The 25427-nt window shown below is 36.2% G+C and overlaps 1 protein-coding gene across 16 annotated transcripts in view; it reads left to right on the top strand.

The window, feature by feature from the left end:
- Positions 1-25427, top strand: part of ERC2 (ELKS/RAB6-interacting/CAST family member 2) — a 432662-nt gene that overhangs the window by 72089 nt on the left and 335146 nt on the right. The gene's annotated exons all lie outside the window — the stretch shown is intronic.

Here is a 25427-nt window from a genome sequence, read left to right as displayed (position 1 = left end):
AGCTGAAGTTGGAATCCTGCTCTTTTGCAGGAATAGCAAAGAATGTCAGTGTTGGCAAGGTTCACTAAAATGTTGGGAAATCAGCTATGCAAAAAATGGCGTTAGATTTCTTTCCAGTATCAAGGAATTTAAAATCTAGGCAACAAGCTTTCACAGGGATAGCTGAATTCCCAGCTTAGAGATAGTTACAGCAAAGGTTTCCTTAGTTCCTGATTGACAAAGTAAGAGAGAACAAATAACAGCTCTGAGTAACAAACAGTGTGAACATGTGTTTCTGCTTCAGTTTTGGAGATGCAGCCTCTTAAGGGAATGTTGAGCTCTTTTTCATGCCTTCTGAGGATTTCTGCCCAGATTGCACTTGGTTTTTCATCACTGAATTAGACTGAATCCTATGCTTTTAACTAACTAAACTCACTTGATTATTTTTGTTAGTGTTTTTCAAAGGTAGCTGAAATTTATTGTTATTTTCTGAAAAAAAAAAATTAATAGCTTTTGCTTTGATAAGGAAGTTAATATATCCTGTAGGGAACAAAGTGGTCTTTGCAAGCAGACTTAAGAAAAGGGCCATTCTTGGTCTGTTAGTGGTTGAAAAATCTGTCTTGGAGCCATAATGTCATACTATGGCATTCTTCATGTTCAGAATTAAGTATCATGAAGATCACTTAAATATACATTCCTGTCAGAAAACACAAGATGCCTGACTTAAAGTTCTTAAATTGGTTATCACATGTCTCTTTTAGAATTTTAAATAAACATTTGTTTCTCTATAACTTTGGGAGAACTGTGGGTAATACGGGGATTTTATCATGTGGAAATCTAGCACAGATGTTTGGTATTACTTTTTTTTAAACATAGTGACCACACATTATTTACCCTAAGTACCATTAAGTATTTTTTTATTATTGCTATTAAAAACTTGCCTAAGGCAAAGTCCCACTAAGTCTCTAGTGAAGTCAAATGTTAAAATTCCAGCAAGTATTTTATTATATATACATACACGTATATTACACATGCCCTCTCTGTACAACATGCAATTTCACTAAAACAAATTCTGAGATCATATAGGATTTTATATACACATTTTAACTCTTATCTTGCAGGTATTCTTAAAATAATTTTGTTGCTTATGGTTTAAAGTTACAGCTTTTTTATATTTAGTAGAAAGAAGAACAACACATCTTTATTATAATTTAAAGTGTACTTCTAAACTTTCAAGTTTTTTTTAAAAACTTTGCTCTATCTTTGAACTCAGCTTGGTCAAATAATGAAGGCTGCTGATAGGATTTGAACTGCCATCATGAATTAGTTATTGCATGTTTTTAAAGTTATTAATGGAGCAAAGTTCCTTCTTCCACTGTGAATAGAACAGATGCCTTGCAGACTTTTGGTGTTTACTGTAAATGTCTTACACTGGAGCCAGTAGTAATTTACTAAGGAAATGCTTTATCGACACCAAACGTTTCTTCCCTGAAGTTGGTTACACAGATTAACAGCCATCCTAGACTGAGCTTTTTAATTAGGTTCATTAGTGCCTCTTTCTTTTTATTTCTTCTGGCTCCACTCAAAATATTCATCTTATCATTTTCTATAAAGACAATATCAAAATATCAATAATAATACGTGTTTTTAAGGTGACCCCTTAAGTATACAGGAGGACTCTGCAGTGCTGGCAGTCACTGGAGACATGAGAAAGTAGACAGAACCTGATTATGCTCTAGGGAACAGTTGTTACCTCTAACATAGCCCATTCAGATTTTGCTGTGTCCTGTGATATACTTGCCAGGGTGCTTGGTTGCAATAGTTTTTATAAGTTCATGAAGGATTAGAAAGCTTTGTTCATTTAGAAATCAGGTTCCTTAAAAACAGGATTGACCTCCATGACACCACCACCAGTAGCTTGGAATCTCATGTATGAGAAAGCTGTCAGTTCGAAACTGCCATGTCTCATAGTAGCAAATAAAGAAATTATTTTTGGAAGAGAGAAAAATCAGATTCATAAATAAGCTGGATTTCTGTACCTTTCCATGTGTGGATGTGGTAAGTATTGATCCTGCCAGCATTCCTGGGAAGTGCATCCTTTAGAAGGCAATCTGGGGACTGGCTTGAATTGCTGTAACTCAAGTATTGTCCCCAGATGTAAAATACTGTCTTTGCAAGGCTCTTTGCTCAGTTCACACATTTACCACTTTCTGGTTGCATGTCAAGATTTTAGAGACAAGCCACAATGAAATAGAGAAAAAGGATGAATTTTGGTTTCTTTCATATTCCCTGTTCTGTAAACCTGCTGCTACTCATTTCTGTGCCAATAACTTCATTATTCTATAATGTAATTAACTTTCTCTAGCTCCATCCTTCCTGTCCTTTTTCATATGAATGACTATAGCTTATGTAGGTGACTCATAGCTCTGACATGCTGATGTATTTTCTCAGAATCAGAACTGAATTTCCAGGGAAGGGGAGAGCTGGTTACCCTCGAATTCCAGTGTACACTTCTCTGATTTAGACTCTCTGTGTTAGCTAAGTTGAGACTCCTTTTTCTTAGGAAACATTCAGCCTTTTAGCTGGACTGGAAATCTGTGTATTGTCACACAAACTGGAGTTCCAGAAAACTGCAACAGGCCAATCTCCTGCCAGAGTCTATATCTGTGTGTGTATATATATGTATTGAATACATTTTTTCCTTTGCAAAGATGCAAAGCCTCAAAAGAAGAAAATGTGTTTTTTCATCTTAAAAAAACCCTCCTCCACCCCCCAGTCTGCTGAAATAGAACAATTTTTCATTTGCTAAATTTTTTCCTTGTACAAGTCTTAAACTCTGTGTAAGAAAATGAGTTTTGCCTTGGTATGTGCTGGCTTATTTTAGTAATAAAAGTGGAAGTTTTATTGTAGGTAGTAGAACACAGCTAATAATGTAAACCCTTTCTAAAGTTTCACCTAAAACTCATCTTGATGAAGGAAAAGTGTAATGTTAGATTAAACTATTTAACAAAACGATATTTCTGATTTAGTGAATAGATGATCATATCCTAATTTTATAGATATAGTAATTGGCGTGTGAGGAAATCCTCATAATAGGAAAATTTTTGGTTGTTGACAGTTTGAGGCTGGTATTCCAACATGATTAAAAGGCTCTTAATATATTTATGCACAAACACAAAATTTGATAATGGCTATAAATACATCTCACTATAAAGATTTGGCTAAAATATTGGTGAATAACCCCAATGTGCTCTGAAAGACATATCCTCTGAAAATGTGGATTTGTTTGAAAGCACTGAGGACAAAATTCTGTTTATGTTTGTAATTTTTTTTTTTTTTTTTTTTTTGGGAGTCAAATGAGGTCAGTGGGATTGACTGATTTAAGGGGAATAGGATTAGATTTGAGAGAATAAATGAATCCAGACTTGGTTACTGCTTGGCCACACTATGGGAAGGAAATAGTTTGCTGTAGCTTTTCTGTAGGTAGAGCCAATGTCTTCACCTGCTTGGCTTATCTCCATTTATCAGCACATCATCTCCTTCCTGAAACAAAACCCTTTAGAAAACAAACAAAACAACCCAAATGTTTAGAGCCAATTATGTCTAATGAGTGTATTTAGCATAGTTACTGGTCTGTGTGTTCTTTATTGCCCTGCTTCTTACACAATTTACTTGCATATATTCTTTCTAAATACATACTTTGTGTTCTCTCCTAGCCACCTGTGACAATGGAAGATTTTGTACATAGTCCAAGTTCCACTGATGTTACTAAAAAAAAGAAAAATGATGTAATAATTGACAGAGCAATACTTAGTCAGCTGATGGCTGTACTTGGTAATTGCAAGCAGGTTCTTAGTGGTGTTTCACTGACTTGTGGGTACTGTATCCTCCATTAACAAAGCTCTTATGCTGCCATTGCTCTGTGGTGTTGTCTCATTCCTAATTCACTTCAAACCAGTATTTCTTGGGAAAGACTTCCAAATGGGGCTAGTAAACAACCATTTATTCAAGGGAATGAGCTTCACACACCTTTCTTGTTAAAACCTGCATGTGGAGAATACATTATTTTCATTTGCTAATAGATAACTAACATCTAGTTAGATTTTTTTTGTAGTCACACTGCTTTAATTGGCTTTGGCTCGTTCACAATCCGTTTCCCTGAATATAAATTTATTTACAAAAACGTAGATCTTAGGTTTTAGATTTATAACAGTGAATATAAGCTAAAACATGTGGGTTTATTTTCTTTAGCTCATTATTTGACTCAAAACTAAACATTGGAAAAAAATATTTCTCTAATACATGATCTTTAGAAGGAGAACTTTAGGAATTTCTCAGTTCATGAGCTCCTTTCAGCAAGTTCCTGCAAATACAGAGTTAATTTTCTACTTTTTCATTTTCAGCTGAATTTTTTCAAGGTTATTAACTAAATCAGTGGTCTTCAGATGCTGAGCAAGAACTAGTGCATTGATTACTAGGTATTTGAAAGTATGGGGGAAAAGATGGGGCCCTAAATAATTCCTAAAAATCAGCCAATAGCTAACTTGAAGATTTGCATCCTTCATGTAGAGCATGAAGGCACTAGGTGGCTCTCTTGAACGAAGATTGTGTTTCAGTCTTGTTTTCACAGATGATCTCACCGTATTTATTTTTCATTGCTCTTTTTACAATGGTAGAGCTTGAAGTCAATGCAAAGACAATTCCACACAGATTTTATTTTAGTCTGTGATCTGCATGCAGTTTAGAACAGCTATGTCTAAGAACCAAAGCAAGGAGACTGAAAAGGATAGTGCAGCTCTCTACAGAAAATGAGGAATGCAGTCTGAAGGGATTAGTGGAATTTGGTCCCAATGTGTTAGTCAAGGTTTGTAATTTAATTTACAAAAGTGAAAGAGCAAAGTGAGGGGTCATTTTCCTCTTTGAATGGGTTGGAGTTTGACCATATCTGCTCTAAAACTGCAACTGCCAAAACACATCTGAAAGCACATTGGGGGACCCGCAGCACTAATTTCAGATGTTAGCAAGTTTTTAGCAGTGCTGAGTTAAAACCACAGCCTCTCTCAGCTTGAGGTACCTGTGAGACACTGGGCACTCCCATGGCTCCAGCGTTCCTTGTTTCAATATCTGGGGGAAGAAGCTGCCATTCCAAAGAACAGTATTTTCATGGAGAAAGCACATTTTTCTTTTATATCTTAAGAATCATAGGCAATGTCATTGCTGATGAATTTTTCTGTCCCCAAATATGAGTAATTAAGCTTTTTGCTATATGCTATTTCGTAAGTGATTGTGCAGGTGTCAGATAGATGAGAACACCCAATATACTATTGGCTCAATTGTTGTCTTTGCTGTCATCTATTAAGCATCTTTTGATGAAGAGTTACAGTATCCTTGGGGAATTACCATGCTGATAATTCCCTAAGATGTACCATTCATTCTCCTTTTTTTTTTTTTTAATTTTTAATTTTTTTTTTTTTTTTTTTTTTTTTTACCCCAAATGGAAGGTGCCTGTGCAGGTTTCCATAGCTTGAACAATGCAGTGATGAACAAACTTGTGGTGGAGAATTTTTCTGATTTTGTAGTGCAGTTAACACATACATGCCACAAACAACTTTTTCCTCTTGTAGAGCTTTCTCACAAAGGAAGTAGAATCTATATTCTATTTAAAAATGTACCATTGTAGCATAGGAGGAAGGATTTTTATTGCAGATGCATTGTTATCCCAACAAAAATGTTGGTCTGTTTCAGAGCCTTGGTGGACTGAACACCTGCATGTTTCAGAGTCAGAACAATCAGTTTGTTCTCACTTGTTCCTGATCTGCCTGTAGAGAGTAATTTTCATCTCTTATGCAAATGGCATACTTTCACATAGGAGGACATGTGGCAGAGAAAAGATTTTCTTCTGATAACAAGTTTCAGAAACCATTATCAAAATAATGTTACCTTTCAGCCTCTCAACAGCATTGTGAGTGTTTACAGAGGTCTTGGCAGTGCTTACTCCCCATCTGCATCATTAAGGCACATCATGATTGGCCAGAAAAAGGAATTCTTACCAAGAGATTGGGAACAGACAAGCATAGGCCCCCAGCAAAAAAAAGTTCATTTTAACACCAACTCAGATAATAGAATTTATCGAAACAATAGCAGGCTTCAGGATGGTAAGATAGAGCTTCTGGAGGGATTCCAAATCAGGGCTACTTCGATCATTTGTTTCCTCAGTGTCCTTCAGCAGGAGGGCTTTCTTGTTTCTGTTGCATGTATCTGAAAGCCCGGTGCCACATGCAAAATTCTTCTTTAATTTATTAACCATTTTTTTCTGAATGGCTTGCTTTCCAGCAAAGTCTAAAAAAATACTGGTTTAAACATCCAGAAAACCTGAGTGGTTTTTGTGTCTGATAGAAAAAATGGAGTTAGAAAGTTTCATAAAGACTTCCCTTTTATTTCTTTGGAAACGAATTATGAATACATTATTAGCAGGTTGAGTATTCCTAGTATATGAATTTGTGGTGGTTGAACTTCACAAGAATCTTTCAGTCAATTTTGTGGCACTTTAGCTCTAATGTCAAAGGTATTTGAATATTTCCTATGATCCCTTCCTGCTAGAATCAAAGGCCGTATAACAGTGATGAACTCCATAAACAGGGAAAGGTGTAGGCTGTGCAATTAAAATGCTGCCAAGCAGGGTTTGGATCTGGTATGTGCATTATGATGTGATACTTGTGAAATGCTTACCAGTTATTTACAAAATGCTGACAGTTTCAGCAGAAGCTCTCCTGGGAAGAGGAGCAAAAGAGCTGGCTTAACATATTTAGTTTGCCAGCTGTAGGGGTTATGCACTTTTTTTGGGATAGATATTTACTACAGGAAAGTAAAATCTAGGCAATTTGGAGCATGAAGGAATTTACGAAGAAAGCTCTTTTTGTCAAATTAAAAAAGGCTTTATACATGATCTGAATAATTGCATTCGCCATTATGACAGCTACATTTATTTGACTGTGTTCCCTCCAGGTCAAAGTTATGTATCATAAACTTGGCAGTCATTAGTGTTTCTGGTCTTTCACTGGACTGTTGCAACTTGAGGTTGCAGTGACTCACACATTTATGAAAGACCTGCAAGAATTCTGTTTCCACACGAACGCCCTCCCCTTCTTTTTCGGAGCAGAGTTAAATATTCCAGATTTAATGTATTGAAGTTCTTTGTCTATCACCCCTTTTCCATTTCACTTTGAAGAAGGTATTCAATGAAAGCAGTATCAGCCAGTATCAGGGTGAAACAATTGAGACGTCTCTGTGGGACTTTTGGCCCACTTTGGTATTTAGTGTGTGTCAACATCAGGTGATTGTGATGAAGCCGTACTCAAAATTTCTGCCCAAGACAAGTTTCAGAACTGCACATTTAATCAGGTTATATGCTAGCCTCTATTCCTTTTGAGACACACTGAAATAATGAAAAAACTGTTTGGCAATTTTAGATATCAGAAACGCCTTTTTATTTGAAGGTTTGGAGCCCTTCTTCCCCAAACTGTTAGTCCTGAGGACAGCTTAAAAATGTTACTGTCTCTGAATACTCCCTGAATTACTGTTAAGTATCTGTCTCTGAATATATTCAGAACTTTTCTTTCCTGAAGTGTTACATAGTGCTTGGGGTTCACTGAGAAAGAAACACAAGGACAAACAACTTGGAAAAAGTAAAGCTTACCAGCTTGTCTGTCCTCTCGATTTCTTTGAGATGTTTTGACCTTTTTTATTCAACTTCACACCCCCCTCCACTCTCATCTGCACTTGGGGCACAAAGATAAGCAGCAGTCATGCCTTGTTCTTCATCTCTTATCCTGGGACTGCAGCCCTGATGCAGGTGCAGAATAAGTGGCAGCTGTTTCAACTCTGTTCCAGGTGTGTGAAGCACAGGAGTAATTTTGTGTGGCTGCCTGGCTCTCACACCTGCCTGGATGCACAGTTTGGACTTCAGTTATTCCCAACCTCCTCAAAAAGCCATTACTTGGGAATGAGAGCTGCATGTAGATAAATACAAACAGTGTACACAAAATCCATGTGAATGTGCAGACTATTAATCTCTCTTTTCCAAGTGAATTTCCTGGCTACAGGAGTACAGTATTCTATGTAAGTAATATGCCATATATAGCATCTTTATAGAAAGTGATATTTGTGGTATTAATGGCTTTGTAAAAATGTTTTGGGAGATGATTTGTATTAGTTCTTTTGGAATAGCAGTACTATGTGAAATGTCTCATAAAAGAGATGGATTCTGAAGACAGCAAAATGCTCTTTTAAAGATATTTTAGACAAGTATTTTTTTTTCTCCAATGTAAATTCAAACTTGGGTTCACTGGAATCCATAAGTGTTCTCTAATAACTCTGAGAAAGTGATAATATCAATGCTTCTGCCACGAACGTTTCCAAATGCAAAAGTAACTTTTCTTTAGTGACACAGTAAAATTTATATAAATGTCAGGAAGAAGAAAATAGTGGGGTTTTGAGCGTAGGAATGTAATTCTCTGTAGGACACCTAGTTTGTTTTCAGAAATAAAATGGAACTGTCTGTATTTTGCACTAATTCTGTCTTTTGCATGCCTTCAGAGCTCTTAATGTCCAAACTGTACCTTCCAGCAGATTTGAAGCACTACACATCCTGATTCTTGGTGTAAAAATAAATTAAAAAATTGACACTTCCTGTGAGGGAGAGGCAATACATACACAGAGCATGTTGAAACTGTGGAGCCTCTAACAGAATGCTTGGCAGTTGTGGAGAGATACACTTCAGAAAATAGTTCTTGCCGTGCTTTCTTGAGTGAATAGCCCATCAAAAGCTTTCTGGGAAAAGGAAATATCTTTAAAAGTTTTCATTGTATTCTTAGCTGTGTTAAACCAGTTTATTAAGAGTGGATTTATGCACTCTGGTACCTGAACAAAGTAATTTGTATTGGGATTGTTCAATGTGATGACAGAACTGGAAGTCATTATTACATTGTTATTACACTTGTATTTCTCTTTGCTGGCAAGTTCCTGAAGGACGTGAGATTTTAGATGTTGTCACACTCAGAGACAGAGTCTTACCTAACCTGGAAACCAGCAAGATAAAAAAGCAGGAAATGACCTGTAAAGAACAAAGTTCTTTGGGATTTTCAGGGACTGGTTGGGGATTTCTTGAAAAGCAACTGAGTTAATGATTGATCGTGGAGGAAGGAGTGAAAATAATGAGGTGTCATTAATTTTTCATAATTGTCAGCACTACAGGTGATAACTGGAAGCAATATATTGCTTTGTCTTGAAAGCACATGTCAAAAGCTGTTTTAGATGTCATTGCACCATAACAGCTGAGCAAAAATATACTATGCTTCTGTAAGAATCTGTTAATCTTGTGTAATTTAATGCACTGAGAAATCAAATCTAACTTCTTTTTTTTTTTTTTTCCTCGGTTGGGGTTAAATGAGCAATTCTTTGACTTTAGTGAAAGAAAGTCTGTCTTGCTTTTAAGTGTTAAGATAAAATAGCACTGAATTAAAAGATGGTTTTAAACTTTATTTTTTTTTCCAGTAGCACGTGGACTGTTACAGTATGGGCTATGATTTATTTATTTTTTTTTTATTGGGCCATCTGTTCATGAACTATTGCTTAATAGAAAGAAAACAGGAAAGGCAAAAATATCAGAAAGTAACTGAGAAAAGTCTTACACTGCAGCTTGCTGGGTGGTATGTGAAAAATACAAGTTTTTCACTGCCTTTTAGACTTCATAGCAGAACAGCAGCTTTGGAGCTAAGGAGTTAGTACTGAGGATATTTTGGGGGGTTATATTGTGTGGGGTTTTTTTCATCTCTGCTCTTTCTTTTTGATATAAACGTACTACAGACTTTCATAGTTTTGATCTTTAAGACGTATTGTGTTAGAGATAAACGATGGTTTTACAGAGCTATTTCTATGGTCCATTAGGCTGTGGTATTACTCTTTCATAAGTCCTGTTACTACAATGCATTGTTTAGTTCCTGCACACCATGTTTAGTCAATAAACAAGCATCCAGAGCATGTGGAAAGTTCATTTTCTAGAGGTTTTGGAAAAATCTAATTATGTGAGATAATGTGTTACGGTAATGCAGAAGCTAAAGTATAAAATACATTCACTTGTAACCTGAGCAGTGCCCAGACTGCTTTCTGTTAAATGTTTTCTGTTGGAAATTACTGGCATTAAAATCTCAGCAGGTTTTTTTTCTGATGAAGGAAAACCCTTTGAATGGTGCTGGTATTATGATTTTGCTTAAAGTCTTGACAAAATCTAATTTCATAACTTAGAATATTCAGGATGCTTTGTTTCCATGTAATATTACCAGAGAAATGGTCTGAGAAGTAAAGTGAGATGTACCTGTTCCACATTTTGCTTGGCTTCTTTGAATAGGCTCTGCTGGTATTTTAGGGTATTTGGAACTTAACAGGATATGATCTTAATTTCTTTATGGTTGAAGGACACTGAGCAAAATTTGAGAAATAATTTTAGAAATTAAAGGCTGTGTAATATGTGTTCAGGGCATGAACCTTTGAAGCCCTGTGAGCTTTATATGTATTCATGTGAAAATAACAGCATTTGTGCTTAGATAATGTGCAAAACTCCTACCATCTGCAAAAACTGAGGGGACAGCTCTCTTTGTGATGCCTCAATATACCATGAGATTTTTGGTCCTCAAACTACTAGAATGGTAAATACTTTTTCTGTAGCAGCTTGGGATTTTTCAGAATTAGTGGAAAGAAAACTCAGTAGCTTTCCAACAGTTTGGCAGAAGCTCTGCATTCATGGCAATGTTGTGTTTCCCAGGTGGATATTTGAGGATGTCCAGCCCTAGTGAAGGTAGTACAAGTGTGCTGAGCTGAGCTGCTCAAGGATGGAAGGGCAGAACACAGAACACTCTGTACATCCCCATTAAACTGAGTTCCAAGAGCAAGGCAAAGAATGTTCTGTAATTCAGGTATATTTCAATTTTGAGCAAACACTTTGTGTCTTAGTGCTGGCAGTATTAGAGGCACTTCTGAACACGTGCAGAAAATATAAAAGGGACACCTGCAGTTCCTTCCACTGTTGCAAGGAAGTTTTCGTGTAAATGTTTTATTCTGAGTATCCGTACTTAAAAATTACAATTAAATCTCTGAGAGACATACTTTTTAGATATCCCACCTTCCAGCCAGGAGAATATTCAGATCTTTTGGTTTAGATTTGAGTTTCTCAGATTCTGAAGTCACACAGTGAGAGAACCCCAAGAGGTTATTTGTATAAGTTGTGTTACCTGGAAAATAATTTTCCTGCTCTCTCCAACTATTGCTGCTGTGTCTGAGTAGTTCTTGCTCTGTTCTTTAGGCCTCACCCTGAGGAGGGTCTCTTCTCACTCAAGCTTGAAAGTTCTGGTCTACTGTCAACTAAATCCGTATTTAATGACCTTATAGAGCTAATCTAATAATAGAAGTACAGAGTCTGCTTTTTCTTCATCTGGTATCTGCAGATAAAGTAAACTTTTACAGTTCAGATGGGTATGGATAAATAATGATTAACAGCCAAATATGGATATAAACATCTGTATTTAGATGTTGGTAATTGAGCATAACCACGTTTAAACACTATGCCTGGAATATTTGGTGTGCAACTATTGGAGACCCATATGACTATCAGAAAAATCCTACCTCATGAGTAAGGCTGGAGAGTGTTGAGTATTTTAAAGTAAAAATAATTTATATGAATTTTAATTATTGAAAGAAACCCCACCCCAAAAACAGTCAAACCCCTGAGAAATGCATAAGCAAAACAGCAATGTGTCGAACCTTATCTTTAATTCTAACTTCTAAAATATTGTTTATTGTGAATAAATAATTGCAAACTAATTGTTTACAACCAGATAAGCTGTGATAATTGAGTTGAATTTCCAGGAATTATTTTTGAAAGCTATTCTAACAGAAAATTTGTAGAATTAATATTGCTTAAGAAGAGAGATAAAGATACTGAGATTCAGTTCCTCTTCCTAGAGGTAGGAAAGAGAATCAACAAGTTAAGTGAAATTTTGAACCATATTCAGGTCTGTTTCCTGAACAAGAAAACCCTCATTAACTTGACCATTTCTCATTTTGTGAATCAGTCATTGATTAATTCAGAAGAACCCCATAAAATGGTACTTATTCTGTATATAGGGATTGTTCTGTATGCATACATCTGCAGATGGGGAGAACATCAGGGTGTAGCAGAAGAACTAAAGGGGGGCCCTCAGGGTGACCCATTCCTCCCGGTGAACCACAGAAGTCCTACCAGCCTTTCTGTGGTAAGTTTGCTCCAGTGAACAAATTATTTGTCAGTCACACTCGTATTTATGTTTGTGATCACAGAGCTAACAATTTGTGCATGTATCTGGGAATATTTTTGTTTCCTAATTTTTCAATTAAATTTACTTTATCATTATATTTTAATTTCTTGGTTTACCTTTTGTTTTAAGGGGTTGGATAATGATATGAGTTACAAATCAATTTAGGCTTTTTTTTCCCTTTTCCTGTCTTGCAGGTTCTTAACATCTGGTAGGAAATGCATTGCATAGGAGGAAGGTCAGAAAAAGAAATTGATGATCCCAACTAAATGGAGGCAGGTAATGATGCAGTTCCTTGCCTTGTAGTTCTGCCCATTTGATATGAGGCCTATAGAGTAGCTGATTCTTAGAATGCTACATGATAGATAGTAATGAAGTACAGAATCACAGTCATTTTACCTAATTGGTCTGTAAAATAAAATAAATTAAACCATCATTGTGCCATTCTTTCCCTTAGATCACCCCTGTGATGAGATCACCCTGTGTACCACTGTTCTTCTCACAGAAAACATGAACAATAAGAGGATCAGAAGAAGCCTGTGAAGAGAAGGACTACACTGCACTCATTTTTTTCTATAAAAATATGTCCTTATGTTGTAAACTGTTCCAAAGAAAACACTGTCATCCAAATGCAATAAGACAAAGAGCTTACAATAAAAGTATATAAAACGTAGTTATTTTAAGTATGTTTTTCTTACAAGTGCAAAGAAACATTGGCATTAGGTTTTTCATAGAATAATACGCTTCCAAAACTGTGTCTGCAGAGATGTGGGGTGTGGAGGACTTGAGCAGTGAAAGAGAAGTGTAAATAAGAGATCTAACTTAGAATGATGCTTCATTGTTGGCATGTTTGCTACTAAATGAAAATGTTACATCCATTTCCTTTTTATTGCCTCTAAATACAGTAAGATCCTCAGAGTATCTTTATTCATTGTTATACTTAACAGACTTGCACGTTATTAAATCTGCAGTGACTTTGCTGCAGTGATGTCCCTGACTAGAGTCACGCTTGCGCTGATGTAAGGAAAGAGTCGAACCATCGGTTCAAAGAGACCTGCTGAGAGCCAAAATTCAGCCTTGAAATCCAGCCTTCTGAGAAAAGGCACAGAGCAATATCCAAATAGAAAATGAATAATGCATGTAAAGGGAGCCTTTAGCAGGCTGAGGTACTGACTATGGACCTGTTCCTGAAGATATTGCTGTTAGGTTGGAGTTGATGCCAAGAATTTTTGACGTTTGTGGGATAAGTCCATCAATTGGCAGGGTATGTGAAGAAGTGATTTTGAAAATGGAGGCTGTGTGGTAAGACATAGGGGCCTAGAAAATCTGCCTGACTCTATTGTGAGAGTCCATAGAGAGCTGTAAATAACCAGATAGTATTTAACCAAGAAGTAGTGCAGTAAGTAAACTATGAAATAAATTGTTTCTGTAATATGTCAACAGAGATATGTAGCTGGCAATTTTCCACCAGCTAACTTTTTATACTCTCTAGATTTCAGTTCTAACTTCACGCAGTTTCTCTCTTCTCTGTACAGTTAACCTACATCTTATAGTTTTTAACCTTAAAACTATTTAGAACTCTTTGTTTTGAATTATCTTGTGCCAAAATGTCTGTGTTTATAAGCTTTGTTATCTGATGTCAGTAGAGCTTGGGTAATGCTTATTATCAGCCTACTGCTATATTTAAATTTAGGAAAATCTGCCAATTCATAGACTTGCTGGGTAACTTAGCAGATTTTTTTTTTTTCTTTTAGTGACAATATGGTGCATTCTGTACTTGTTGAGAGCTTCTAAATGTAGCTTAACCAGCTAATTAAAACTATGGAACGTGTATGAATGGCATTTATACCTTGTGTGAAGATTTGGTGTGTTCAGTGAGTCCTATATGGTTAAACAGATTCAAGCTCCCTAGTGCTTTACAGAAGGCCTAGATCAAATTCCTCACAGGGATGTTTGGGAAGGCATAGAAAATAACCTGCCACATTTGAAAGAATTGTTAGGACTGACCTTTTCTAAGTCTATAAAAACTTAAGAAAGAAGGATGAAATAAATGTGAAATCAAACATTTCAGGTGGTATTGAGGTGAAGAGTTGTTGCTCTGTAGTGTGAAGGGAGAGTGGAAAGAAAAGAATAGTCAGTATGAGTTACAGAATCCCTAAAGAGAAGTGTCAGCATTAACAGATGCCTAACTCCTAACAGAAGTATCAGGAGAAAAGTGTAAGAATTGACGGATGGATAAAATACAAATATATTTAAGCAAGGGGTGACAGCTTATTGCCGCCTCAGTGCATAGAAAGTTTCTGTTAACTTGAGAAGCAGCAAGTTAACAGCATTAATATTTATCTTCTAATAACTGGGCTTAAGACTAAATGATGAAATAAAATTATTTCATCTCCTAAAATACAGTGGTCTTTAAAGTGGAGACTTGGCAAAGAACTACTGAGTGAAATTTTGTAGTTTCCACTTATTTACCACTTTTCGCTCAGCTATTTCAGAGCTATATTATTAATGTCTGTGAGATGTTTTTTGAAACCTATTTTTAATTACAAGTCAGGAAAAGGTTGGTTCTCCTTTGTTATGCATATCATAATCCATGTGTCAGCACACAGGCTGAAGTTTTCTGTTTTCTATTCTTTTAGGTCATAGAATATTCTGAAAAGAATTCATTTGGTACACACTTACCTACAAATTTTCATTGTGCTAATTTTGTCAGTAGTATATAGACTGTGAGGTATTAATTCATTTATTAAGTGCTAAATAACAATCAAGAATTTCTCAGATTTGCTTTTCTTTTTATGGCTAAGGATTCTTTAGCAACATACTGTGTTTTCCAAAGATAATTGCTCTTTTGAAGTGAAACTCTACAAATCAAATCTCCATAGTAACTCTGGATCTTCTGCCAACCTGTGCTGTTGCACATTTCCTTGTCAAACGGAACGTAGTTTGACAGTTGTATAAAAATCATCTTTTTCATGTAGTTAGAATGGAGAAGACCAACACTTATATTGGTCATTTTGCTTATAGTGTTGTATATCCTTTCTCATTTGCATTGCTGATATTTTAGGTTTTTGGCATTTGTGGGGGGCAAAAAGTGTTCTGAAGTGGAATTTTAGCTAGTAGTTGTACTACAGAACATGTTTAGTGTAAGACAAACGTTGAAGAAACAGCTTACTGACTGAAATGACTTTAGCAGCAATCTTTTAGCATGTTGAGAATTCTGTTTCTATTTTACATATCTCTGTTCAGTAATGAGAACTGATATTTGCCTGTCATGGGGATCACAAGCTAATTGAATAAAAATGGCAAAAAAATAATTTCTCTAGCTTAGAAATATTTTCATAAATAATGAGTTAGAATTGTTCATCCAATTCGTGTGAATAAGAAGCCTGAATCAGCTGTCATGTAAAGGAATCCATTGCTATTAATACTCCCCAGGGGAGCAGTGCAGTGTATCCCCTGTGCTGCTCAGAGGCTGTTCAGCTGAAGGGGAGCACTGTGTGTGTGCTTTCCTGATCCTGGAAGGAGGCACCACTGTGGGTTCCTAAAAGTGTGGGTCCTGATTACTGCTGGCACATAAGGTGTCCCATGAGTTGTCTTTCACTGTCCCCATGAAGAAACAGTTCTTGAGTGACACTGCCAGGGTTGTGCAATCGTCAGACTAGGTGGATGAGGTAGCTCTGTATGAACACTGAATGTGTGTTCTGACCTACTTTCCCACCTTAAAATGAGAAGTAGATTTAATGGATTATCAAAATGCTGTTGGAATGACTTAGTGACAGGATGTGTCTGCTTACAGAGGGGAAGTGTCTGTATTTTTACACATAGAGGGGGTGTGCACATGGTCTTTTTGATTAGTGATGACTTACAAGTTTTTAATGAAAATGATAGCAGTGTGCAGCCTGGCATAACTGTCCAGTGAGCAGAAAGGAAGAGGCTGTGGGCTGAAGAAATTGTTCTGGTTTCCTACATACAGTGGGAAGTTTGCCACTTTGATGATTAAAAACGCTCATTTTGTGGAATAGCAATTGTTGTGGTACCTATACTTAATATTGTATGAAATGTATACGGGCGTGTAAAGGTCTGTGTTGATGTCTATTTAAGAATACTGCTGATCAGTATGTGCAAATCCTGCAAGGGGGAGGAATTCATTATTTATGTATAGACTTTTTGATTCTGGAAGTTCAAAAATATTTAGGTTGAGACTTTTGGCTGCTATAACCCCTCTGCCTTTTACATATTCTTCACTGTCTGAACCAGAACTTGAAAGGTTTGATGGCATCTTGTCTGTGCATACCGTTCTTGCCTTAGACTGAGTAAGTTAAGCTCTAATTTCAATGTACAAGAGAAAGAAGAGATGGTAAAGAAGAGAAAGCTCCTTCTAGGGTATGAATTGAGGTCCCTGCAGTAACTCTGGCCTGGTCATGAGCATTACATTGTCCTGTGCACCACATAAAAAAAAGAATGTGTTCTTCTGAAAAAGGACAGTCTGGCTGAGAGCAGGAGAGAACATTAAACCTTCTTCTTCATAAAATTCTCCTGAAACAAAGTGTTACTCTGAAAAGCCTTGAGCTGACTCTGCCTCTCTTTTGAAACAAATATGACAAAAGATGTTTATAATAGCAGTAATTCCAAGATTTTGAGTTTGAAAAGATAGAGAAATCAGATAATACATAGCATGTAATTTTTTTCTCAGCATATTAAGGCACTTTTATTTGTTGAAACTGTACCTGCTGTATTCAGGCCTTCTGCAATAGGGGCTCCAAAAGTTATCGAAACAAACCAAACCCCCTACCTATACTGACGTTTAGTGCCTAAAAAATGTAAAACATGGAAGGTGTAGATAACTGTGGTTTTGTTATTGCTGCCATTGCTGCCACTTTGTAACCTGGTAGATTTTTTTAAAATACATGTGATCGTGTTTTCTGTACAGAATTTAGTATCCTACATCAACATGCAGGTTTTTCCGTTTTCCTGTTTTCCAGTCTTATCCTATGCAAAAATCATCCCATGGTTTTGAAAATTCTCCTTTAAGGTCTGTTTTTAATTCACAACAGATAACAGCAGTAATTTCAGTGGAGATTCTTTTGATTTCCATCTCTAGAAAAAAATAAGCATTTGGATATTTGTGGTATCTATGCATTCAGCATTTATTTTGAGTACTGCTGCACGGAGAAGTAGTTTTTAAACTGTTCCTCAGTCCCTGGTCTATAGGTATTCATGTCAGCATTTAAACACAGGAAAGATGAAGTCTCTGAACTGTGTGAGGAGGTGGTGTCTTGCTGCTTGTATTGCCCTGAGGTAAGGGTAAGGAATAAAATAAAGAATTTCTCAGTCTTCAAAAAAAATTATCTTTGATGTGTTGTTGTTTCTAAGAGACAGTATCAGATACTTTTCACTCTGCCGTAATTTCAAAACAGATAAGGATCTGTTGTATCTTTTATGCAGTGATAAAATATGTTGGTGGATTTTTTTTTTTTTCTGATCGTATTTTCAGTTAAGGGCTGTTTTTTTCTGTTCTGATGAAAAGGGAAGACTGAAAGAGGAAATTTGAACAGATGGATTTGAGTTACCAAGCAACACTTAGTTTCCCAGGCAATGGAAAAAGAATTGGAGCAGGTGCTAAGTGGATTTTATTCCTTTCTTTTTTTTTTTTTCTTTTTTTTTTTTTTTAAATTATGGTGCACTGATGTGTGAGCTTCAGTTCAGCAGACTCTTGAAAAACTTCATAGAATGATAAATATTCAATTAGGTGATGATAACTACCTGTGCAGGTTGTTTCCTGTGTGATTTGAACAGTTCTTTTCTGTAGTTGTGGTAGCACACAGTCTGTGCAGCAAGGCTGCTGTCGAGGACACTCGTGTTGTTTGCTTCACTCCAATATTCTCATATACAATCAGCTTTATTTTTCTGATTTTAATATGTTCCTGTAATACTGGGTTCAGACTCTTCTGCAGAATGCTAGTTTCAGAGTGAAATAAGTGTTCTACATTCTGAAATGTTTAGACATTACCCACTACTTCTTCCCTCTCGAGAAAGACTGACTTGGTTGGCAAATCTCAACTGATAGGCAGAGCTGCAGTGAATTGGTGGGTGCCTTGAATTCAGTTTCTGGGAGATCCAAAAATAGGACTTTTTTTTTTTTTTTTTAAGTCAATGCAAATTAATTTCTTCCTTTCTTTTTTTAGTAAGGTTGTGGTGCAGTGAGTTCTTTTGGCAAGCATAACATTTTAGCTTTAGGTTAAAAAGCATGCTGTTTACAAGTTTATTTTTTTAAAAAAACCCAAAATTTCCACCTGCTAAAGCACGCCCAACACCCAAATTGTGCGAAAAATTGTCTGTCTTATCTCTTTAGGTTAGTGCTCTCATGTCCTTCTCTGCCATACATTTGCATAGCCTAAAAGCTATATAGAACACTTGGGTATGTAGGGATGACATTTCTCTGAATATCTAGGGGAGATAATTTTGTTAACTGAGAGCTTTGACGTTCTGTTACATGATGATATGATAACTGTCATCTTTGTCAGAAAATAATATCTAATTTTTCATCTACCAGTATCTCCAACTCCTTTTCTGCAGGGCTGTTCTCAATGCACTCGTTCATCACCCAGCCTGCTCTGATACTGGGCATTGCCCCTACCCAGGTGCAGGACCTTGCCCTTGGAGGTTCCCAGGAGCACATTCCTCCAGCCTGTCACTGTCCCTCTGAACCATCTCTTCCCTCAGTGATACCAACAGCACTGCTCAGCATGGTGTTACCTGCAAGCTTGCTGAGGGTGTGCTCAGTCCCATTGATTGAGGTATTGAATAGTATTGGTCCCAATATGGGCCCCTGACACACACCACAAATATCGTCATGAAATTTTATTTGCATTTTAAAAAAACCTTGCTGTACCACAGAGCCAGTGAACTTACACATTTGAAGTCTTATTAACTCTGATGCTTGCTGGCACTGCTGATTAAATACTAAATAGCCTAAGCCAGCAGTAATTTTAAATGCATGTGAGTAAAACCCACCCATATTTAGAAAAGCACTTCCTGGAGAATTACAGAACTGTAAATCAAACCTGTAAGTTATTTTAGCTAGTGATTTCACCAAGTCCACATGAAGGCACATGAGACATGAAAGGGTAGGCTAGAAAAGGTAATAAAAAACCAGTATATCCATTAATAAGTATGGACATTAGTAGATAACACTATGCTTTTCAAAATTGGAAAGTCCCATGCTAATCAATTTGAAGTATTACTGCAACATGGGGATGGACATCACACAGGGAATGCCAGCACTCGCCTGGGCTGGCTCAGGCTGTTTAGTGATTGATGTTTTATCAATGCTAAGTTTATAAAAGGATTTCTACCAGAAAAGTGAACAGCATGTTTGAAGTTCTGTTAATGCATGTTAACACCAGCTAACACATTCTTCAGTAACCTTATGAGATCTGTGCAGCAAGTGTGTGAAATATGTAGTATTTCTGGCTTCGAGTTGTTGAGTGTGACTCTGGTTTTGGCAGGGCTGTTTTGCTGCCATTTGAGAAGTTCTTAATTCAATAATTTAAATTGTTTTTGTATCTGCAATCAGGCTGAAGAGGAGCACTGGTTCAGAGCTGAAATTAAACAAGTATTGCTGGGTGTGTCTGTAGGTTGGAAGGTGAGGAAAACACTAAACAGGGTATCACCCTTTGTCTTTTTATTTTTCTAGGACAGAACTCTTAGGTTTCAGCTTGTTTAAGGAAACTGTTGGGAGGTTAGCTGTATGAATATGGGAAGAGCTATTGGAAAACTTTTTTCCTCTACTTAGATGAACTGGCCTATAGGAATACCACAAGCACTGTGTGTTGGCGCTGCTGGCAACATCCCATCTCACAGTACCGTCCGCATTTAAATGGTTTTGTTATTTTATTATTTATGAGGAGTGCAGCTGGCACACAGCAGCATCTCTGCTGTGTGTTCTGGATCTTGGGATTGTATTTGGTAATCTTTGCTGTGGCTTTACCCTTTTAAGCTTTGCCTGTATGCTTTTGATGGCAGGAGCAAGGGAAGTCTATTCTTAGTTACACCCTAAGGTGGAATTCCATTATTACTCCATGGTTAGTGTTACACTTATTGTAAAACTGATGGGATATTGCTTTCTTTTTCAACCTTATTAAAAAGTTCTTTGTGTGCTCAGGCTTCTAAATGGGAGGGAAGTAGTGGAAGTAAGTCTTTAAAATCATGGATTTGTTGGATAAGGATTTTTTAAATACTATGGATTACATAAAGGATTTGTTACAATAAGGATTTTACATTTTAAGAATTTGAAGATGTGATAAAAGATAGTCTTCTAAAAAAAGATCCCCAAAACCAAATACCTAAAATCCCCTGGTTTATAACTCACAACAATATTTCATTGATGTGTCCTACTGCAAAGTAAGTGATTCTCTTTAGTGCACTTGGGTTATAAATAAATGCCTATTTAAACATTTAGCTTTAAAAAGCAAAAAGCATATTTTTCCATGCAGTTTTAAAGCTTTATGTGTAGTGCAAAGAGTAAGTTTTTTAGCCAAGATGTTTCCAGAGTATATTTGCTTTGCAGAAGTGTAAGCAGCAGTTGGAACTTCTGTTTTCTGATTCTAATTGACTGCCCCTGAAAACAAATATATGGGCTTCCTTTACTGCAGGCACTCAGGGGTTTTGGTATGGGTTCTTAAAGAAAATGGTGAAAAAGTGAGAAAACTGTTTATCATCAAAGTTTCTTTTTCTGAAGATATGTGTGAAGCAATAACTCTTCCCTTTTCCTAAATTTGGGGAAGTAATTTTGGAAAGAGGAAAAGAGATTAATGATAACGTGCAAAGCAGAAACGATCCCCTTGAAGGTTTATTCCTTCTACAGAGAAAAGAAATTTTCAAGAATTCCGGTAAAAGCGGAGTTTCAGTAGCTCCTTTCAGGAAACATTCTGTGTGCTTTCAGTTACAAATTAAATTGTCCCACATGCATTTCAAGCTCCATATCCAAATCGTGTTTTCACTTGAAACCTTTTGTATGTGGTCTCTTGCCAGAGGACACTCTTCCAGTATGACAATGCACGTGGTTGCTTAAGGTGTTTTTGACATACAAGTCAAAGAAAAGCTGAGTTTCTTAATGCTCAGATTATTTTTCCTCATAGTCTGTCTTTAGGCATGTTAGTAAAACTTTATAAGCCCTTCTTATATGCACGAATTCAGGAATAAATGGAAGTCTGATCATTGCAAAGACATACTTTGGCTCGTGATTCAATATGATGGTTTTCAACTGGTGTAAAAACTCTTCCTTTCTCCCTCCTACTCTTTACATCTCTGAGTTTTTTAATGTAGGCCAGGGGTGGTGTTAGACTCATTGTTCAAGAGTAATACTGAGGCCATTGAGATTATTGTTGGACTTGTCCATGGTGATGGACCATTGACCTTTGTCTTATGGCTTGCTGGTGGTGCCTGATTAATGCAGTTTCTTTCATATTCATCAAAAGTCATATCTGTTTATTTAAAATTATAAATGGCGAGAGAATTGGGCATGCATCCGAGTATTTTGCTTAACTGTGAGAACTTAAGAGATTTAAATACACCTAATTTACAAATAAACTCTCTGCAGAACTTTTGTAGCTATCAGCTCTTCATATTTCCTCTAATTTTTTGTTTCATGTCCTTATATACACATTTTCATTTCTTCAAGCTATAAAACTTGTTGGGATTTGACAAAATTTCTTTAACAGGTTTTCCCAGAGCTCCAATACCTATAATGGTGAATTTTAAAAAGACAGTCCATGGTAACATGATTTTTAAAAACCTTTCCAATAACCAGGCTCGTTACTCCTGCACACTGGAGACAGACATGGGAATTTTGTGTTGTCAGTTTATGGTTTCCAGAAAGATAAAGTGTTTGATCAGGATTTTAAAAATCTACTTTCATTTAAATTACTATGAGACTCTTTTGGCTGGGGATAGATGTGAAGAGTTAGAAAAGAGCAGATGTATGTTAAGAATGAATTCATTCCTGTACGTTACATTTTTCTAGTATTCTGGTTAAATTGAATTTGATCAGTGTTTCTAATGGTATTTTTGGCTGAAGAAACACTGCTATTTAGACACTTTAGGTAAGTGCTGTGCTTTTACTTAAATGATTGATCATAATATTAAAATACTGATGGTCTAAATTTTAAAGTTCAGACAAGCTGATCCTGTAGAAGAACTATCAAGGCTTTCTTTTCCAGGAGAATGGAACCAGTGTGCTTTGAGGTGTTTGAGAGAACTAGCAGCTCCCGCACCATTGCCTGCTGTGATTTACAGATTTGTACATTTTGTCTATGAAGGCAAAAAGCTGCATTTACTGACAGTGGTTTCTCATGCCAGTTTTAATGCTGCCTTCTTTAATAATTTCTTTCTTCTTCCAGTGGTTATTTGATTCTGATGGTTTTATTGATTTTATGTCTTTATTTTTCAGAAGTCTTGAATTTTTTGTTAATTTTTAAACATCTTATTGTTTTTGGTTCCATTTTCCTTCTATTCTTTAATCAGTAGAAGCATACCAGTTGAAATGCAAACACACTGACAGTTTCACACCATCTCTAAATTGCTTATTTTCCTGATCTTTTCCTTTCTAGCACTTTGTGTCATTATTTTAGGCAGTTCTGTGTAAATAAAGGTAAAACCTTGAACTACATTTACAGGGTTGGTATCATTGAATGAAAACAACACAGTCGTGATGTCTTGGGAACATTAATAAAATACTTCAGAAACAGAGTAAAGAAGGATCAGTTTTCAGCACCCTGACTTTCCTGCAGCCAAGAGATGAAGCATGTTTTAATAAAGCTGGGATAAAACCACACTTTTATTTGGGTAATTAGTATTAGATTCAGATTATACTACGTAGTGGGGATTTTCAGCACCAGTGAATAATGACAAAATCTTGCAATATCTTCATATCAATTTCTGAACAAAAGGGTAGAATTCCTTTTCCCACCAGTATTTTAGGATTATAAATATAACCTACCTCCTCTTTGGATTTTTTTTTTTGGTGTTTGAATTATTGTTAAAATTGTGTGCTAAATTTACTTCTGAGGCCAATACAAGATGTTAACCTAACACTGTGGAAGGAGAAAGCCAGGTTTGGGTTGAAACTTATTTTAGTCTAAAACCAAAGACTATTAAAGTAAACTGAATGTGAAGAAGATCTGATTACCTGTCAATTTTGTGTGGGTGCATTAATCACCTTGACAGCTAAGCATCATCAGGAAAGACAAGGTGTGGGCATTTGGTTACACAGAATTAGAATTAATTTGCCTGTGCAAAGTGGTTGCTCAGAATTACTACGAATTGCAGATGTCATATAGAGGGATATAAAGAAAATCTAATTTTATAAATGATTGCAACTCTGAGAGATTTTTAGTATAGGCTTTGATCATTGCAGAGATGATGAAACAAGTACTTTTAAGTATCAAGAGTTCCATTCAATAAAGTTTACGTTAAAAGAAACTATCCCTGATAAGATTTTGATTTTTTTCCTACCACATGTTCTTCTTTGTCTTTCTGGACTTTTTATTAAAAGAAATTGAAAACAAGAAAACCACATCATTCCAGAAATGATGTAATGGATAAAAATCTGGTTTCCTTAGGCTATGAGGACTTTCTGAAATCTCCAGAATATCTCTTGCTTAGCTGTTCAGGCAAATTTTAAAGCCTTCAGATGACCTCAGAGTAAGAAAATCAGTGTATCATGTACATAAACTGTATCCTTAAATTAGTACCCCCAAAGTATATCCCTGAATCAAGTACCCCAAATGAAAAAGCACATACCTAGAACAACATAAATCCAAGAACTGAGCCTTGTGGGAGTCTCCAAACATTTGAATCTGATTGGAAGAAAACCCACACAAAATAATAAAGTGGGAGTCATTTTCTGATCTTCTCCAGAATCCTAAAGTCTGCTTCATTTTACCATCAGGGATAGAGAAGAAAAGCTTTTAAGTCAGCCAGCATCAGATTGATTCATAAAGCAAACAGGAAAAGCATTATGAGGCAAGGCTTCATGCTATGATAGACATCTCGGAATATGCATCTTTGGCAGTCTATTCATCTTTGGCTAAGGGGGTGGAAACTCTGGTTTGTCTCCCTGGGCAATGTGTGGAATCCTGTTTATATTCCAGCTCAGTTTATATGGCCTTGGGGAGCAAAGTCTGGTCTTAGAATTAGCTGTAATTTTTGCTGATCTGATAGTGGTATGGCTGGCCAACTATTCTTTTGTATAACTATATGACAAATTCATTACATACTCCTATTTTTTTAAAACAGTTGTGCAGTGAAGGTACTTGTTTGATCTAAGACAAACAGCTGCTGGTGGTGGAGAGATTCCTTGCATAGGTGATTTGCAAAGATTTCTTTCTCTTTATAATATGGAGAGTTGCATTTAAATTAAAAGAAAAAAACCAATGAAAAAGGACTACTCAGAGATACTATTTCATAAATGCAGAAAGAATTCCATAAATGCCAAAGCATTTGAAAAAATCATAAAAGCAAAATTATAAGTTCACTGTTATCTGTTAGGTGCAGTTTAAATATATGTATATGTACCTGCAATATGTTTAACCTAATAAAAAACCATTCAGACTTACTTAGCGTTAGGTATACCAACTTGTCTCTTTCAGTTACTTTAATATATTGTCACACATTTTTTAAATCTATTTTATAAAGATGTTTATTAGCAGTAGACTTTAGTTTAATAATGTACATTAAATCACTCCTAGTACTTGGTCTTTGAGAACAGTTGTTTCTCACAGTTGTGGATCAGCAATATGTTTGTTGCTACACAGAAGAAGAAACTGATTGATAGTTTGTGACACAAAAAATTATGGCTTTTAAACTTGTGGGCTATAAAGTAGGCAAGACCTAGGTGAATGACCTTGGCTCCTTGGCCTCAAGCATAAATGTCTTTTTCATGGCTACAAGGTTAGTTCAGAAGTGTATGTGGAGCACTGCAGTAGAAAAAACTGAGACATAAAGACAATCAAGGATGACACTCCTGTCCTTTAGAGCAGAAGGACTCCAAAGGAGTAGAAATGGGACTATATCTGTCCTGGTTCAGGTTTTTTTAATAATAAA

Source organism: Corvus kubaryi, unplaced genomic scaffold (assembly GCF_017639235.1).
Source record: "Corvus kubaryi isolate FWS band 111438036 unplaced genomic scaffold, C.kubaryi_AGA036_p1.0 124, whole genome shotgun sequence".
Taxonomy (NCBI): Eukaryota; Metazoa; Chordata; class Aves; order Passeriformes; family Corvidae; genus Corvus; species Corvus kubaryi.
This window is presented reverse-complemented; position numbering and strand designations above follow the sequence as displayed.